Genomic DNA, 20,438 nt, shown 5'->3' on the forward strand with positions numbered 1-20,438 from the left:
TCGTTTAGGGAGCTGTAAATTTTCTGCGCTAAAAGCTATATTATGTCCTTTTCCATTAAAGTGGGCTTAAATTATTCCAATCCAGTGATCAAATCCAACGCTGGTTGGTACTGGATAAATGTAAACGGGTACTAAAATGCACTGAATAATTATGAAGGTCACATGAATTACAGTAAAATATCTCCATCTAGAATTCAACTAAATAGGCTCAGTGGCTTAAGCGTAAAGAAGTAACACTGACGTGCAGACACACACTTTGGTTTGTTTATTAGTAAGGATAAGATTTCGCATTTTCAATATCATTGTTTTTATAAGATAGCGACATTGATAAATGGATCTCCTTACTCCTTATCTACCAAAATACATCGAAGATATTATTTTTCTTTGAGGAAAATACCTTATCGTTATTCTATTATAATATCATCACCCCCCTTTTAATCCAAATTCGATGCCCGAATTCTTATTTTGTGGATACAAAAAAGATTTGAATTCGTTCAACTGAAATTCTCGGCATAATGACACTAAGCATAAAAATGCAAAGTCATACAATGTATTGTTAGAAGAAAGCTACTTTGGTTAGACTTATATGTTTCTTAGGCTCTTTGAGAGCAAGTTTAAGACTATAGTGGCCACGGTGTTTTCATTATTTTTTAAATTTAAACGCCTTCGCGGTCTAGTGGTTTAGAGCTTGTCTCCCGACTCAAAGGTCGCAAGTATGATTCCGGAGAACTCAAAAAATTGGGGTCGTTTCATAAAATCGTAACTCATATTGATGATCATCATTCGCCTCTCCTGTAGGCAAGTAACTCATTCAACGCTGCTATCTTAAAGGTGAACTCACACACATGCCCTAATGTACAGACAGGATAGGCATCGGTATTGAAAAAAAAATCGGCCAAGTGCGAGTCGAATTCGCGCACTAAGGGTTCCGTACCGTTGTAGAGCAAAATTAGGCCAAAAATAGTGTTTTTTTGTATGGGGGGCCCCCTTACATTTTTATTCTATTTTAATATTATTATAAATTATTAAAGTAGGTACATGTTATATAATTGGACTTTCTGAAAATTTCATGTCCCAACCTGTTGCCATTATTGATACCGAGCAAAAAAAGCCAAAAAATTACGTTTGTTATATTATGGGAGCCCCTCTTAGATATTAATTTTATTTGTTGTTGTAGCGTTCTTGAGATATAGCCTGGAGACAGACAGACAGACAGGCAGACAGACGGACAGACATCGATGTCTCAGTAATAGGGTCCCGTTTTTACCCTTTAAAACGGTAGATGAAAAATATATATATTAGTTATAATATAGAGGTAACATGGTAATAGAAATGGTGACGAATATTTGACGAACGGTGATCTCATCTCACCTGTAGGTCACCTGGCGCGTCACAACGACCAGATAAATCTTTATTGCGACCTTCGCTTTACACCTCGTTTATTGGCTACAAACCCCAAATAAAGTTAATGGAACAAATAGCGATTGGGTAATAAGGTTCGAAATTAGATTTCGTTTAGCCTATATTTTAGCTAATTTATGTATACGTAGAGCAAAGGCTCCCAACCTTATTTTGTCTACCGCCCACTTTAAGAACAAATTATGTTTTAGCACCCCCATAGTTTCGATTTTAAATGCATCCAGATGAAATAAATCACCCCCCAAGCAGAGGTTTGGGGGGTGATTTATTTATCTATCTATACTTATAAAATTACATGTCCTGACTGATTGACTGACTGATTCATCATCGCTGAGCAAAAACTGTAAAAGTTATAGCCACGAAATTTGGTGAGTAGGGTTGTTTTATTAAGTAGACACCCACTAAGGAAGGAATTTTGAAAATTTTACCCCGAAGGGGGTGAAATAAGGGTTGAAAGTTTTAATGAAAGTCCGTCATTTCTTGAGTTAGAAACATAAAACTTTATTTTTGTGCTACTGATTAAAAATGAATGGATACGTATTTAAGTGTTTCTGGTAATTCTACCCCCAAGGGGGTGAAATTGGGGTAGAAAGTTTCAATGAAAGTCCGTCATTTCTTGAGTTAGAAACATGAAAGTTTATTGACATTTTTGTTTGACGTTTGCTTAAATAGGGTCCGTTTTTACCCTTTGTATAAGGAACCACAAAAACAAAAAGGAGAAAACTATCCATCTTTGTTATTATACTATGTTAACGCGGATGAAGTCGCGGGCAACAGCTAGTATAGTTATAAAACTTGTGTCTAACCTCTACGTCAGCCTTTCCCAAAGTGGGCGATAACGCCCCCTTGTGGGCGCTGAGGGTCTGAAGGGGGACGGTGTGGGACCCGGAAAAAAATGGGGGCGTTGTGTCTAACAACAACGCCCCCATTTTTTTCCGGGACCTAGAGGTTAGACACAAGTTTTATAGGTATATTTTGTCTGATATGTTAGAAAAGTCGCTTGATAGAGAGTAATATGTCTTCTAAACTATAGTCTACTAAGTTAAGGAGGAGACGAAAATGTACGGAAATATAAAAATAGAGTTTACTTTTTCACACAACTTGCGGATCCTTAATTCGTTATATTTAGCCAAAGAAAGTTGTGATTGTTTTCTGTTGAAAACTAAGAGCTGAACGCAATTATTATCGTAGTATGGATTATTACTAGATGACGCCCGCAACTCCGTTGCGCCAAAATTCGTTCGAATCGTACATTTTTTCCGGGACTCAAGGAATCTCAATACCAAATTTCAGCAAAATCGGTTCAGTGGTTTGGACGTGAAGAGGTAACAGAGAGACAGACATACACTTTCGCATTTATAATATTAGTATGGATTCAGTTTAATTATACCTAACATTCATAGGTCATCCCTAGTATTTTTAAGATCAAATAGAAACTTCGATGAAAAAAAAAAACTTAAATTCTCAGCAGACTGTTACGTGGTTGAAAACTTGAAGCTACCATGGCAATATTTCCGCCAGGTGAATGGTGTTATTGCGAGCACATCGTGTACAATGATGTGGTCACTTTCTTTCGCCATCAATTGTAATAATGGAATCTAGATAACTGTTCAGACTATAATTACTGGCGCAATGTAGACGCTAAATCAGAAATGAGTGAAAGTAAATGGTAAAATAGTTTTGTTAATGAACCAATATCTCAATGCTGTTATAAGCGAAAAGCGTTTAAATCTTTATTCAAAATATCCTACAACTGGAAGCTTTGGTGTAGGCGAAATTTAAAAACAATGTTTGAAAAGTGTATTTTTATTTTATTTCCTTCAAATCACAATCATCATCAGAACTCATTATCATACTATAAGTCCTAGCATATTATATTATGATAATGAGTGACTAATGGCTCGAGAAGAGATTATGAATTCATGTATTTCTGTTTGTAGAAATGGTGTAGGCCGAAATCTCTTTGGCATTAAAATATTGTGGCTTATGCAGAATGAATACAAGAGCGATCCGATAAATTTAAAGGCTTTTTCATCAGAGTCGATGAAAATTTTATTTTAATTGGTGTGCCGCATAAAATATTTTGTTATGATGATCATTGATCACACAGTTTTACAGAAGTGGTTGATGCCGAAAATGAACTGCATCTTAAATCTTAGAGTTAGCCTGACTCTCCATTTTCTGGAGAAAAATTGAGAATTGCCGATTTTCAAGTAAAATTCAAGTAAAAACATTAATTTCATAGTTATAAAAGTGCGCATAACAGTGTCTACCAACTTGAAAGAGATTAGGCTTAATTTTAGGGTTACCTACCGAAAGTGTTCTTGAAATTATTGTATTAGAACCGCATCAGATACAATCGTATTTTGTTTATTTGTGTAAATAATCTGCTGTATTGTGTATTCTGTGGAAATGTTATATTATGCATTACATAGGTGATGCATATGTAAACTCAGGGGCATAATAACCCTGAACCAACAGTTCTGTGGGGACTGAGAGTCAGCCGCCGGCGAATCGTGTCAATGGCGGGGTCGAGACTCTCGTAGCGAAATTCCACCCACAGCGTTATATTATTCATTTTTATGTGGAGTTACTTGAGTGTGTTGAAAATAACTAACTTACAGTAGGTCGTTAGGTACTAAGCGTGGGTTAATGTTTCATTAGATTTGTATAGTATTTCGGCTGGGTTTTAATTAAAAAGCTTTGTCCACATTGTGCCTTTTTCTGTTCATCAAGGGCATGCCTTATAGCGCTGTCAACAGCGAACGTGAGGCATGCCCGTAACGTCGTAGCGCGCGCTAGGACACTTTTCTTTCAACGCGGGTGGATTTTGACGCGCGTCACGGGCATGCCACATCTTCGCTGTTGACTGCGCTATAACGCATTATTGAACAAAAAAAAGGCACAATGTGGACAAAGCTATTGAGATTGAAATGAAAGTGACGCTTACAATATTATCATATTTAAGCGAACACTTGTGTTTGGATACATAATATAATTTTCTAACAGTGTTAAATTCGTCCAAATAACAGAAATGATGAGTCTTTACGATTCAGAAGAGATTAGCCTTTAAGTATACTGTCAGAAGTTTTCTTCTGACACAATACTCTTCCAACAATATGTAATTCGCCCTTACAAAGATAGGAATAAGCCTTTTAGGAGCCTCGAGCACTGCCTAGTGTTCTGTCCATTTTCATATCGTTGTTTTAGTTCGAGTGATGTCGGCAACAGTTCCATCACAATGTTTCTATCCTGTTACCACAATTTTGAACTTTATTCCTGTTACAATAAGGCTGACTTCTGGTAGGCTGTGACTGGGCATATGTGTGTAATCGAGTGGAACCGCGAATCAGCTGGTGTTGCATGAGCATTGGGCTGAACGCGTGCTGTTACAATATCCTTTACAACTGTTCAAGCATTAGTTGTTCCGTTTTTATTATCATTTTGTGTGTGATGCATTGTCTATAACTTAACGGCTAACGGTCTTACTACAAAAAGACTTAAACATCCGTTGAACAGTTGATTAGAGAAAAATTCAGTACAAAATGGTCTCAAAATAACTGTTCAACAGATGTTAAATCTTTTGTGGTAAGACCGTTCGCGTTAGTGTCTATACAAATTTTATGTAAGGTATACCTATGTCGTAAGGTGTATCTCAGATACAGTATCTGTCTGTCTCTTACCTTCTCGACCGAAGCCGATGAAATAAGCAAGTATAGTAATTTTGAGTCTATAAGAAAAACATAGGATGTATTAGGTGAAGAATAGATTGAAAGATTTAGAAAAAAGGAATAGAAGGGATTTCCCAAGGCATCAATTATGTATGTTCTTCATTTCTTTTTATGATGTTTCGAATTGCTATCAAATGTTCCAATACTTACCTTTAAAATTGGTAGTTGGGGATTGATACTTGGTTTTATCGTTTTTGCGTCGTTGATGCCCATTTGTCTTAAACAACTTTATTCCCAATCTATCTATAATCTATCTTCTGTAATATATAAAAATATATTTTCAATTGTGTTAGTAACGCTAAAACTCGAAAACGGCTGAACGGATTGGGCTTATTTTAGTCTTAAAATATTCGTAGAAGTCCAGGGAAGGTTTTAAAGTGACACGAAGGTTCACCGGGACAGCTAGTAAATTATATTTCTTGGTTGTTTGATGTTGCTCCAGATTATAATTGTTGCCTACATTTAAATTTAGATATCGGTTTTGGAATTTATTCAAATTTTAACAATTCACTAAATTCGTCCCCTGAAACCTTTCAGACGAACCTTGAATTTAAAATATGTTATCAAATGCCGAACATTGGAAAACACTTCTCAAAATGAAAAGCTATAAAATCTCTTCATCCTAAAAAGAAAGATTTCTCGTTGAAAAGATATTTAAGGGACAAGTCCTAAAATACTTTTCAAGGAAAAGGCGGTCTTCAAATCGATCAATGAGTAATTAAGATTCTCCCAGGAGAGTATGACAGCATTGCGAAATCCATAGACTATATTATAGGACAGCTTAACTCAACCTGCGGCCCGCCGGATCCTCATCATTTGCCCGCGTCAAGGTCAATTTCTCGTCCACCGGCAAAATTGTGCAAAGTCGTGAAAATCGTAAAACTTTTTCATTTAAATTAAATCGTTAATTTGTAAGAAACTTCCTATTTTTAATCGACGTCGAAATAGGAGTAGGGCCATAATATTGTGTTCGTCTATATTTACCCCTAATAATGTTTGTTTGTGGCCCGCGTTACAAAATATACTAAACGTGTTTGTGAATTGTGGCCTGTATAAAAAAGGTTAAGTACCATTGCATTGCTATAGAACATAAATAATATTTTCAATTCGTCTGGCGTGTATATTGCTGTTTGTTCAGGACTAAGCCGGGGGTGTACTAATAGTATGTATTCTGTGCCGGGGGTGAAATTTAATGAAATACTGCTTAGTGACAGTTTAGGGTCCCGCGCTTAACATGCCTAAATTATGGAATGTCTTTAAGGATACTAGGAATAACTTGGCGTGGGTCCTCATTCTGTTTTAAGTGTTTAGAGATTATAATTTTCACATAGAGTTTCTAGATAACAACTAACAACCGTACTTCGTATGTTTAGTTGAGTAATCATCGTTTCTGTATTACATGCCTAATCTGAATCGTTTTTGATCCTTAATCAACATAGTGGCATTCTTATTTTTCATTAGAATTATTGGAGGAATGTCAGGAAAAAGTATTCCGTTGTTTAGATTTTAACAAACTTTTTGACTACAAATTTTTTCAAACGACTTTCCAGAAATACGAAATATTTAGACACAAACATTTTTAAACTTTATTTTACTTATAATGTACTTACTGGCGTAGCGTCTATGAAAGAAGTTACTTTTTTTAAGTATAAAATTCAGTGGTTGCCAAAATAAACCAATAGGCGTTCAAGTCACAGCAATCAAATAAAATACCCTAACTTTTAAGGATATTTCATAAAATACAAACTGTTTTTACAGAACACTAGTCCTTGAAATGATGCATACGATACGGACGCGGTCGTACCGGCATTTTCCACCGGAAAACTCTAATCTTATGCGGCTGCATCGTGTTGCATACTCGAGCTCGGCTAATCTTGACAGTGTTATCGCTTGGGGCTAGCTTTTCAATTCAATCCGTTGTTTACTTGTCGGTAAAAATATATACAAAGTGAATGTTTAAAGTAATGTCTCGGCCAAAGGAAAGTTCAAGAGTTTATTCTGCAAAGTTTCTAAATAGAATGAAATATTCAATATAATACTGTATATTATGTATAAGCTATTTTTCTTTATTCTATTTTGTATTTAGTGATAAAACAAATTTCACCTCAACGAAAAGTTTAAAAGCTGTTATGATCGAGAGTGTTCTTAGTCATTACTCATTACTTATAATTCATCATCATCTGACATCTGTGTTTGCTTGTTTACTTAAAAATTAAATACAATACTAATATTTCCTTTAGCTATTATTTTATAAAGTGTGTGATTGCAGTAGTGCAAGTTATTTAATGATAGGTAGTAACTCAATAAGTGTAACAGATATTTGTTGAAAAGCCCAGAAAGATTCATGATTTCCAAAAATATAACGAGTCAAAATAAGTAAATCGTGTTTTTCGTTAGCCAAATCTATATATTAATACGTGAGCCAAAAACTTTGTATCCCTTTTGACGAAAAATGGGGAAACGTAGGTGAATGAAATTTTGCACAGTTATAGTTTATATGGTGAATGAGTGCATCGAGCTAATATTATTTTGAAATTATGCTTTTATCATAAAAAAAATTAACAAATAAAACATTACACACACACTAGGAAAATGACAGATTTTTGAGTGACAAGCCTATACATACGAAATAAACTCTTTTATTTATGGTTGAAGTCTGTTGACAACAAGGTGACAAATTGAAAATGGATTATAGTCTTTTTTATTGAGATACTATTAGACAATGCTTACACGGCCAGTCCGCTGAGTCCATAGACTTAATATATACTGTCGTAGCTGAGTCCTAGAGACAAGAGTTGAAAAGATAAAGTCAATATTTTTTTTACAAAATGTAGTCCTAATGTCGTTGAAACTAAAGTCGAATTTCGACCATTGGGCGATCTCTAGTATTAGATAAATATACAATCTATACTAATATTATAATTGGGAAGAGTTTGTTTGTTTGTTTGTTTGAACGCGCTAATCTCCAGTACTGGTCCGATTTGAAATTTTTTTTTACTGTTGGATAACCCATTTATCGAGGAAGACTATAGGCTATATTATTTTATCACGCTAAGTATAATAGGAGCGAAGATATAGAGGAAAATGTGGAAAAAACGGGGGAAAATTATTTGAAAGGGCTTATTTGAACGCGCTAATCTCAGGAACTACTGGTCCGATTTGAAAAATTCTTTCAGTGTTAGATATCTCATTGATCGAAGAAGGTTATAAGCTATATTTTATCACGCTAAAACTATTAAGAGCGAAGAAATAGAGGAAAATGTGGAAAAAACGGGGGAAATTATATGAAAGGGCCTATTTGAACGCGCTAATCTCAGGAACTGCTTATCCGATTTGAAAAATTCTTTCAATGTTAGATAGCCCATACATCGAGGTAGGCTATAGGCTGTATTTTATCACGCTAAGACTTATAGGAGCGAAGAAATAGATGAAAATGTGGGAAAAACGGGGGAAATTATATGGAATTGCTTATTATATTATGAACTACTGGAGAAATTTTTATGTTATTTGGCAAACATGAAGAATAGACCACGTGAAGGGACATAGGCTATTTTTTGCTGCAAAATGTACGGTTGCGTGAAATTCCTAAATTACGCAAGCGAAGCCGCGCGGCACATCTATATATAATAAAATCGTAGGAAAGTCAATTCTGTATATTGAATATTTTTGTACAATAAATAATACTTTGGATGTGAACTACTATGGTAACGCGGACGAAGTCGCGGGCAACAGCTAGTGATAAAATAAATCTCAACTTCATTTGAGTCAATCGTATTACGGGATCGTAATACTTATTAGAAAACACAGCAAAATTTGACAGCCCGCTCTTAATATTTAATTTACTGAATTTTGAAGTCGAGACTCCAGACAAAAAGTCATTAAAGAAAAATGTATATCTTTAAATCTGCTCACCTTTGACATTTATATAATTATTAGAGGATGTTCTTAACTTCAAACTGTGTAATGACTAATGACTAATGGCCTACCGCTTATCGATATGGCGAGATTTGATTAGCTAACGAAACGATACATAAGATGGCACTGGCCATTACCTGCCAATACACTGGAGTCTGGACTAGTTAAAGGAAGACCATTTTAATGACATCAAAATGAGTCATTACTCATTATAATATTATGAGCTATATCTGATGAATCATGTAACGTATACTAATTACTAAACACTAATCCTATTGGATATTGTGGTATCTTTAGAAAATGTAAGCAGATATATTATAGCAATTTTATAATGTGATTGCTTGGCTATTCGCTTAATTTATTAATGTAGGATCAATGGAGACTAAAATTCTATGGGATGGGATAATTTTTTAACTGCCGTTTTTAGTACCGTGTTTATATTAAAATATGGTCTTTGTTAACAGTATAAGTATCTTCATAAATACTTTGGTCTTCTCAAAAAAATGCTATAAGAATCTTTTTACAATTGGCGGCTTCATTACAAATATCAAATGTCTAAACACCTCATTCGTTAACTTTAAATCTGAGACGCCGCTACGAGGGCACTTACATACAAAGATTTCCAAGTTTTTGGTTTTGACATAGTCGAGTAAAATGCTATCAATAAGTAAAAAAAATGCTATCAGTATCGCGTTATAATTGGAACAAATAAAGACAAGTGAACCGCAGTGGGCAGGCGGCCAACTTAGTGCAAGTAGAGGCGGGCTAATTAAATTGTTTAAAAAGCACACCGCCTCGGAACTGGAAGTTGAGACAATTAATTATGTTAGAGCACTGTCAGCTATTGGACAACACTGTAAAATGTGGATTGTGCTGTGAATTGAGCTGCAAGAAACATTAATTTGTTGACGGTGGCCGGTTTCATTGAAACCAGGCCAGGTACGCAGGAGTAATTTTATAGTGCCCAAGTGTGTGCGCAGTACACAAGAGCACTCTCTATTCCTTTTACTCTCATAACCCAGTGGGACGGAAGACCGACACGACTGGCGAGAGATCAGGCGCAGGACCGACTTTTTACATGCCCATCCGACGCATGGATCATCTTACTTGTCAGACAATCAGGTGATCAGCCTGCATTGTCCTAACCAAACTTGGAAATAACATGTTTCCAACGCGGGATTCGAACCCACGACCTCCGGAGTCGAGAGCGACGCTCTAACCACTAGACCACGGAGGCGTTTAACAAATAAAACATTACACACACAACACACTAGGAAAAATGACAGATTTTTGAGTGACAAGCCTATACATACAAATTATACTCTTAATTTATTTATGGTTGAAGTCTGTTGACAACAAGGTGACAAATTGAAAATGGATTATAGTTTTTTTTTATTTAATCTTAGATACTATTAGACAATGCTTACACGGCCAGTCTGAGATCAGCTGAGTCCCAGAGACAAGAGTTGAAAAAAATATGATGAAGTCAATATTTTTAGTCCTAATATCGTTGTAACTAAGGTCGAATTTCAAGCATTGGGCGATCTCTAGTAAAATTAACTTTCTCAACAAACAAATTTCAAAGAAAGTTAATTCCACAGCATCACGAAGTTTATGTCGATAGAAAAAAGGTCATATTGTCAGACATAAAATAAGTCTTTATGCCTAAAAACTACTTACTAATAAAAAGCAAGCCCTAAATTATAATGTCAAGCAGAGCGTTGCCCTGCAGTTAACATTTACAAGGTCGGTAGTCGGTACATTTGACATTTGGAGGCATTGACGAACTTTGGTATCAAAGGTTAGATTTGGGCGTTGCGTGATCACTTTTTAGTTGACTACATCTGATTAATGCTACTACAGTACATTTCTTTGGCATACTCTAGACCACGGGTCACCAAATGGCGGACCGCGGTCCGCATTCGGACCGCCGCGCCGACCCATTGTGTGCGGACCACCGACCAAACATTTTCGAAGATGAACTTCGTTTAATTGCACCAATTTCACTGCAAACTTCAGACAGATAATTAGCAACAAAAATTATCACTTTTCTCATTGCTATGTAAATAAATACCTTTGTAATTTCTGTAATTATTTTTGTTTAAAAAATATTTTTTATAAAATGTGCGGACCGCGAAGGTCATTTCATTCCTTAAAATGGACCCCGAGCGAAACTAATTGGTGACCCCTGCTCTAGACTCAATGCCAAGAAAAAACTGCCGTAAAATAGGACATATTATTATCACTGCAATATTTTCAGGCTAGAGGCAGCACCAGCATTTAAATATAATACAGTTAACAGAAAGTTTTGTTTCACGTTGACAACGTTCCTGTCAATATTCGTCACGTTTATGTCGGATTTTGGTAGGTTTATTAAAGTACCCCGTACACGGTAATTCAGCATGACCATTCATTTACGTGAATTACATGCTGCATGATGAACGCTCATTTTTCATCATGCAGCATGATAATTCAGGAGGATAATTCAAGAGTATAATAATAATGTTATTTACTAAACTAAAAAATACGTGGGAGAGCCATGCTTCGGCACGAATGGGCCGGCTCGTTACCACGTTCTCACAGAAAACCGGCATGAAACAGCGCTTGCGCTGTGTTTCACCGAGTGAGTGAGTTTACCGGAGGCCCAATCCCTTACCCTATTCCCTTCCCTTCCCACCCCTACCCTCCCCTCAGGGGCGTCTTTCCCATAGGTGCAACGTGTACGGTGCACACGGGCGCCGCAGTCCTAGGGGCACCGAGCGCCGCTCGCACTTGGCGCGCGCCCGCGCTGGCCGGGGCAGTCGAGGAGAAGGTGAATAGGTGTTTCATCCTCCTCTTCACAGAATCTGCAAGTCCTAAACAGAATGGGTATTTGTAGCATAATTTTTGTGTAATATCCGAAGCTCTTCTTATATTTGTAGAATTACAGCAAAGCAAGGCGCGCCATTACCGGCTCGGCTTTTGCAATATAAATATTATAATCTTTATTTTTCAACGTGAAATGAACCTTAAATGTGAAAAGCATAGTGTTCTAATTTAGAAAACAAACTGTGCCATGCTGGCTCTTCGGATGTAGAGAAGTTAGAGCTCTTCAATGAAATCGAATAATGAAATCGAATTAATACCGATGTTGTGATGATGTGATGTTTGATAAGTATATAACATGAAATTTAAAGTAAAATTGAAGTACTTAAGCGATATAAAATTTTATGTTTTGGGGTTAAGCTTGTTAGGGTCAGTCAAGACATCATGGTCAAAACCGAAAAAAACTTCAATCTACAAACAAATAACAATAGAGTTTGTTATCTATTTATATTGGAGAAATTTGACAGTACCTTTACTAACTTGATGTGCTGTTATAGTTCGTCTGGTGGAACGAAGGAAGCCACCGCCTAGAGTCCTCACCCTCAAACGGCCGGACAAACTGTACTTTTACTTTGTACCCATTTCATTTTGACCGCGCGCGCGCTTCTTAGGGGGCGCTAGGGTAATGTTTGCACACGGGCGCCACATGGGCTAGAGACGGCCCTGCGGCTCCCCTATTACCCTATTCGCTCTTAAAAGGCCAGCAACGCACCTGCAGCTCTTCTAATGCTGCGAGTGTCCATGGGCGACGGAAGTTTCTTTCCATCAGGTGACCTGCTTTGCTCGTTTGCCCCCTTATTTCATTAAAAAAATATACAAAATTTTAATTGTTCTCAATAGTTTATAATTTATATTATAAACTATTAAAAACTAATTATTATAATTTATGTTATAAACTATTAAAAATAATAATTAAAATTTAGTGCTGGTATCTGTACACGGGTGGCGGGGCTTTTGTCATAATAAACACACTCGTGTTATTAACAAGTTAATTAAAACAAGCGACCCGCCCCGGCGTCGCACGGGTAGGTATAAAATATATAGCCACTAAATAACTGATTAAAATCGATAGCCTATGATCCTTCACGTGGGCTACTTCTTATCTGTGCCAAATAACATAAAAATTGCCGCAGTAGTTCGCGAGATAAGCCCTTTCAAATTATTTCCTCCGTTTTTTCCGCATTCTTCTATTAGTCTTAGCGTGATAAAATATAGCCTATAGACTTCCTCAATAAATGGACTATCTAACACTGAAAGAATTTTTCAAATCGGACCAGTAGTTCCTGAGATTAGCGCGTTCAAGTTAGCCCTTTCAAATAATTTTCCACATTTTCATCTATTTCTTCGCTCCTATTAGTCTTAGCGTGATAAAATATAGCCTATAGCCTTCCTCGATAAATGGGCTATCTAACACTGAGAAAATCATCAAAATCCGTTGCGTAGTTTTAAAGATTAAAGGGAACAAAGGGACATGAGGGAAAAAAAGCGACTTTGTTTTATAATAAGTACTAGCTGTCCCGGCAAATGTTGTTTTGCCTGTTTACCCAGTTTTTCTGCTTTTCTTTTGAGGTTTTTCTGATTTTTTTTTGTTTTATAAACCTCACGGAGCCCGAGACCTTTCCAACGAATGCAAAATCGTGGAAATCGGTTCGTGCGTTCTGGAGTTATAGCGCGAGCGTCACGAAGGAAACCCCGACTTATTTTTATATATTAGCTGTGATATTAGATAGATACAGATATGTATTGAAAGAAGTTACATATTAAAACACTTTAATGAACAATAAAACTAAAACGTAAATTAATAAACTAATAAAATGAAATAAAAGAAATGCGAAAACAAGTTACCGCGTGGAGCTCGGAAAATTATCTCCTTCTCTATTCTATTATTATTTTATATTAGGGTATATACGTGGGAGAGCCATGCTTCGGCACGAATGGGCCGGCTCGACCGGATAAATACCACGTTCTCACAGAAAACCGGCGTGAAACAGCGCTTGCGCTGTGTTTCGCCGAGTGAGTGAGTTTACCGGAGGCCCAATCCCCTAACCTATTCCCTTTCCTACCTTCCCCTATTCCCTTCCCTTCCCTACCCTCCCCTATTACCTTATTCCCTCTTAAAAGGCCGGCAACGCACATGCAGCTCTTCTGATGCTGCGAGTGTCCATGGGCGACGGAAGTTGCTTTCCATCAGGTGACTCGTTTGCTCGTTTGCCCCCTTATTTCATAAAAAAAAAAATCGAAATTCAGAACAGACGAAAAAAAAACACATACCTATTATATCCGATAAGTACTTATATATTTTTTTAAATTTATGTTTAGGCACAGAATATATATTAGTAGTACCAAGTATAGGTTAAACATTTTAAGAAACATTTCAGTCTAAACTCTAAACTGCCAAAAATTAAAAAAAAAAAATTAGCTCGAATAAATGTATAATTTCACAAAAATATTTCACACACCATAATAACGGAAAATAAACAAAAAAAAACTTGAGAGGTGTCAAAGGACACCCGGGCTTAGATAGGTATTATTTCTTATGTACTTAAGTAATACCTGTATAGGGGAACTGAAGGCAAAATTGTATATTTAAGGCAAAACTCGTCTTACATCAACAAATATAGCTTTACTATTAAATTTTTTATAGAATATCTTTATTATTAATCACTCTACAATTCCTATTAATCACACAGGCCATTTTGCCTGCGTGTGAAGGTAAAATGGACCACGGTAAAGGGCAAAATGGTCCCAATGCATATGTCATTTGGGGAATACCTTTTACAAATAAATGTTGTGTACAACTAAACTACAATGTGCCTAGAGGAGACAAATCATGCACTGCACCCGTCTTTTTTGTTTTTAGGTTCTCATGAATAAATGTCACATTTTGAAGTTAACCGTTTTACCCCTTTCATTCTTTACATACTATATTAAAGTTAAAATCATGCAGAACACTGTGTCATATCATTAAATAGAAAATATTAATTACAACAAAAGTGCGGACTGGTCAAAATTGTGTTTTTTACATCAAAATGTGAAAAAAATATTTAACCGCAATAAAAATCCGCTGTTCCGTATGACAGTTTCGCCGGCACTGACCGAGAACGGGAAGGGCCCGAGTAATTAGTAGCGTTACCTAGCAAATAGATGGCCCTAGAAGGTTTCAAGTAATTTGACCGTTCCGTTTTGCCTGCATGGTCCGTTTTGCATGCAGTTCCCCTACACTCAAAAATAGACGTCGCTTCACCGCACTGTTCAATGCCAGAGAGGGGGAGAGAAACAAGCACTACCGCACGGCTTACAACTATTTAGCATTTTTGCTATAGTTTTTAAAGTAAGTAACTAGTATAACATGTAAACTGGACCTTCGTTCCATCCGGGTGTCCCTTGACACCTCACAAGTTTTTTATGATGATAATCTTATTCATTGCACCTTGAATAAATTATTGAACAAATATTTCCGGTTTCCCACACCGGTTTCGGTGACGGTGGCCGGTTTCATTGAGACCATCCCACAGGAGTAATTTTATAGTGCTCAAATGTGTGCACAGTACACAAGAGTAGGTATACTCTCTATTCCTTTTACTCTCCTAGCAGTCCTAGCCCAGTGGGCCGAAAGAACGACACGACTGGCGAAAGATCAGGCGCAGGACCGACTTTTTACATGCCCATCCGACGCATGGATCATCTTACTTGTCAGACAATCAGGTGATCAGCCTGCATTGTCCTAACCAATCTTGGAAATAAAATATTGTTTCCAACGCGAGAATCAAACCCACGACCACGCTAAACCACTGGACCACGGAGATCACGATACGTTCTTGTAAATACTTACCGACGTTTTTTGTATAAATTAAATTGAAAAAGTTATTTCATCATCATCATCATCATATCAGCCTATATTCGTCCAAAAGTTATTTATTAGCAATAAAATATTATATTATGGCAAAATATATTATTTGATTTATTAATTTTGCGCACATTAACAGTTTGTATGCCCTGTTCAAAGAAACGCATAATTTTTTTAAGTGCTCGGGAGCACCACCCTGGAACTGAGTTGTCCCATGGGCATGCCGATGACATGCCGATCGCGCGATCCGCTGCATTATTGCATGACGAAAAATTAAACCACTTGTAAATCAATGTACAGCACGTAGTTTGCATGTCATTCGCGTCATTCACTACAATAAACGATCATGCGTGAATTACAGCACGTAACTCATGTCGTGCTGAAAAATTAAAGAAGTTGTAATTCAATGTACAGCACGTGGTACAGCACGTAGTTTGCATGTAATTCGCATCATTCACTGCAATACACGATAATTCATGCATTACAGCACGTAATGCATGTAATGCAGAATTACCGTTTAGCGAGCGCATAACGGCCGTTCCCAATATTTGACCTATTTCTGGTTTTGCCCTACTAGAGATAGGAATAGCTCACATTAGACATTAGAGACATATATTTTATGTCAATTGTGAGCTATTCCTATCTCTAGTAGGGCAAAACCACAGATAGATCAAATATTGGGAACGGCCGTAAGTGTATGTGTTAGTAGCGCCCTCTACTGCGACCTTTGCGTAATATACCCTAATATAGAACACTATAGCAGGGGTTCCCAAACTTATTTTGTCTAATGCCCACTTTGAGAACAAATTATGTTTCAGCGCCCTCCATTGTGTCAATTTAAAATGCATCTGGATGAAATGAAAATACAAATTACCCCTCAAGCCTCTACACAACGCCCCCATTTTTTTCTGGGTCCAACAAGACCTTCAGCGCCCACAAAGGGGCGCTATCGCCCACTTTGCAGGGAAAGGCTGCTCTACAGTATAAACAGTTTATCTGATTTAAGCCATCTTTGTCGGAGTATGTCATTCTCATCACCACAGTCGCTTTTATTTTCCTCGTTTAACAATCTTTGTAAGAGAAGTGAATAATAATATATTTCAATAAACATGCTCAAGTGAAATCTTAGTTAAAAATCACATGCACTGTGTAAAAGCTACGTATGAACGTAGTAGTGTTTCGTAAAAGCAACCACTTGAATGCGATAAAGTCGTCCATTTGCCTCCGCAGCGGGTCAAGTGTACTATTGCCACAGTATAATATTATGCAGTAACTCAACTGAGTCCACAAAATCTAAGGCTTGATTTACACGTGGCGGCACCGCATATATTTAAAATATTCCTTGTGATCTCGTGGTGTAGCCGCCAGACCGCGCGTTCGGGCAGGCGCATCCAGCCTTATTCGGTCTGGAGGCAAGTTTTCGTGCAACGTGAGACTGCATTGCTTACTATCTACTTAGGGTCACTTCCTATTAAAATAAGAAGCTTCAATTATATTCAACGAGCCTTTGAAAATTCGAACGGACAACCAGATACGCGACAAGTCTGTTCATGCAATGTGTACTTTCTTGTGTAATACAAATTTCAGCGTTGCATTGACGCGTTATTTAGCGCGAACTGTTCTTTACAGTTACTTATATAAAATTTTGCTAGTAAGCACAGGCATACCGCGTGCGCCAGACAGGCGTGGACGTTCTAGTACATGAAGGTGGTCTACTGTATAATATGTCTATATTGTGCTATTGCCGGCCGTATATTTACTTGTACTGGTTGGTACAGTTTACACGTGCAATTTCCTTTTCTGGAACGTTCTGTTCAGGATTTGCATAAACGACTGTTTATAGTTTGCCTACCTTCTGTCTACTCATTCGGTAGTTGTAGGGTACAAGGATTGTCTTGTCTTTTAATTATATTCATCATTATCACTACTAATACCTTTACCATTGTAGGACTAACTTTCTTAATAAAAAGTACTGCATTAATCATAAGTTTACCTTTCGTTTAAGGCCTGTATTCACTTTGATTAGTGATAAGTGCAGGTGATTAGAGATTAGGAGTAGTTAAGTAAGTGTGGACAGCGACTGATTAGTGCAAGTCTTTCTCCTAATCACTATAATCACCTGAACTTATCACTAATCAAAGTTAATACAGGCCTTAAGCTTCACCGTATTCGACTAAAATTCATTAAAATTTGTATCTACTCTTATAGTTCGTGTACCTGTAAGGTAACTTGCCTAACCATAGAAGTTAGCGCAGATGTTACAATATATACAACACAGTAAACTACAAAGTCTGACGCTGGAGTAGAACTGGCGTAGTTCCAAACACCAGAGCCTTCTAGGCGTCATAAGTTCACAAATCATAAGTTTATTCTGTAGACATAAAGTTAATCATAAATAAAACAATTTAAAAGGTTTAAAATTATTAAAATTGTATGTGGGCTGCGGCCCAAAAAGGTTTGCTTTTTCTATCAAATCCTAAATGTATAATGCAGCCTCTCTGCGTTAGTTAATGATGTACCCACAGACATAGATCAAGATATAAGTACTGTGACGTACCGATGATAAGAAACGTGTCCATTATCTAGGCTAACGTTTCTATTTGAATTTCTACAGCTCAATACGGCACTTTTAGGCATTTAGGCCTACGAATCATAAAAACTAAGGAAAAGTAACTCCGTCAAAAAACATGCTCCACAGTACTTGTAAAAAAAGTGTACCTTAGGTACACATTTGCAATATTTAGGTGACCTTGAGCGGTACTAGGGTGACGTTACATGACAGATCAGAAGAAAGGAACCAAATTTAAAACGCTAATAGTATGGGAGTTACGATTCCTTAGTTTTTATTATTCGTAGATTTAGGCATTTCAAAAATTCCGATTGACGTCCGATTCCGATAGTAGACTAAAGAAGCATTGCACGTCGTTTGGGAAATATCACTATCACACTCACCCGCGTGGTTAGTACTGCACCGGGGACGACGCCGGCGCCTTCCCCGAGGACTTAACACGACCCGAACGACAAACAGACAGACCGACCGAAATCCGGTGCCGAGCTCGATCCCGGGTTCGAGTTCGCATGCGGATAGCATAGGAACACACCTAAATCATGACCGCAACCGCGACATTGTCGTAGAGAGCTCTACCAATTACTTTGACATTAGAACATACACGCGTATGTCACCCCAACCGGACTCGGAAGGGGAGAGGGACGGCCCTCTTTTAAGCAATAACATTAATAACTTGAGCTTATCTACCGCAATAACTCGTACGCAGCTAGTTTGTGCTACCGCGCGCGAGCAGCCTCACTCGTCTGAGAGTGAGTAAGGGGTCGGACCCCTTAAGAGCAGGGGGGACCCGTGTCCCCACGTCAGATAAAATAGCTTATTTTCGTAGCTCTCCCCAATATTGCCCGTCTAGAATGTCACACGTGTGACTTTAGGGGAGGGAGTCAGGCCCCCCTCATTGTTTATTTCCAAACCAACTAGCAACAGACTAGTTATAGCCACGATTAAACTACCATGGTCTTAACCAGACCAGTAGCTTAGACCCTTTCGAAAAAAAAAAAAAGTCGTTTGGGAACGCGATATGGCCCGCGAAGTACATACACATGCGGTATCTATCTTGATCTATGTAGGTACCAATAATAATAGGTAGTATCAGAAAAGTTGATTCGTAGGCAGATGGCGGACCTACGTAATTTGGTCGCGTTAAGTTAAACCCAGCTAACAGATTACGAATTATTACAAACTAGCTGTCCCGGTGAACTTCGTGTCACTTTAAAACCTTCCCTGGACTTCTACGAATATTTTAAGACTAAAATTAGCCCAATCCGTTCAGCCGTTTTCGAGTTTTAGTGTTACTAACACTATATATATATATATATATATATATATATATATATATATATATATATATATATATATATATATATATATATATATATATATATATATATATATATATATATATTCGGCTGTTTGCCCATGTTCTACGTCGATTGCTACCATGGTTGTCCATCACAGCCTAACAACGTCATTAGACATACGAGATAACATTGTAAAATTTAAACAATGAACTTATTTCAGGCTTTACTAATAACTTTGAATTATACGCATTTAGTACTAAATTATATGTGAATACTTTAAGTACATTTTGTATTTAATTAAACTGCAACTGAGTTAACAATAAACGAGTGAATTCAACGTATGAAGTGCAGTCATACATTAAATTACATGGTCGCTATACTCTGGTTTAACACGTAACATGAGGTTATTTGCATAATAATACGGCCAATAGAGCGCGGTGAACTTCGTCAGTTTAGAATATATTAATATGATGAATTGATGATGCTTATTACTTGCCATGAATATAAATAATGGATGGAGATGTTTGCAAAAATACAAAGTTTTGAAAAACTATTACAACCCGCGACATCTTTACTAATCTATTGACACCTATTTTTTTTTTAAATCAAGCTAGTTGTTTACCAGCTTCGTGGGTATAGACTGCCAAAAATTTAAATCTTCTTTTTGGCTTCGCCGTAGTCTGGTTAAAATCTGGAAATTCCTTTAGCCCCTAATGGCAGGTTTACTTTATTCCAATCCAGCGCTACATTGCTACTGGAACAATGTAAACGGGTACTGGAATGGTATAATACAG

The 20,438-nt window shown here is 37.1% G+C and overlaps 1 protein-coding gene and 1 long non-coding RNA gene across 4 annotated transcripts in view; one reads left to right on the forward strand and one right to left on the reverse strand.

Moving 5' to 3' along the window:
* The window catches only part of LOC121728103 (RILP-like protein homolog), a 52,309-nt gene that overhangs the window by 13,653 nt on the left and 18,218 nt on the right, over positions 1-20,438 (forward strand). The window lies entirely within an intron of this gene.
* On the reverse strand, positions 67-20,426 carry LOC121728105. The gene is made up of 3 exons (XR_006035759.1): positions 20,392-20,426; positions 17,897-17,901; positions 67-100 (listed from the first exon to the last, which is right to left on the reverse strand). It is a non-coding gene; the product is annotated as an uncharacterized LOC121728105 (long non-coding RNA).

This window comes from Aricia agestis, chromosome 6, assembly GCF_905147365.1.
Source record: "Aricia agestis chromosome 6, ilAriAges1.1, whole genome shotgun sequence".
In the NCBI taxonomy this organism is placed as follows: domain Eukaryota; kingdom Metazoa; phylum Arthropoda; class Insecta; order Lepidoptera; family Lycaenidae; genus Aricia; species Aricia agestis.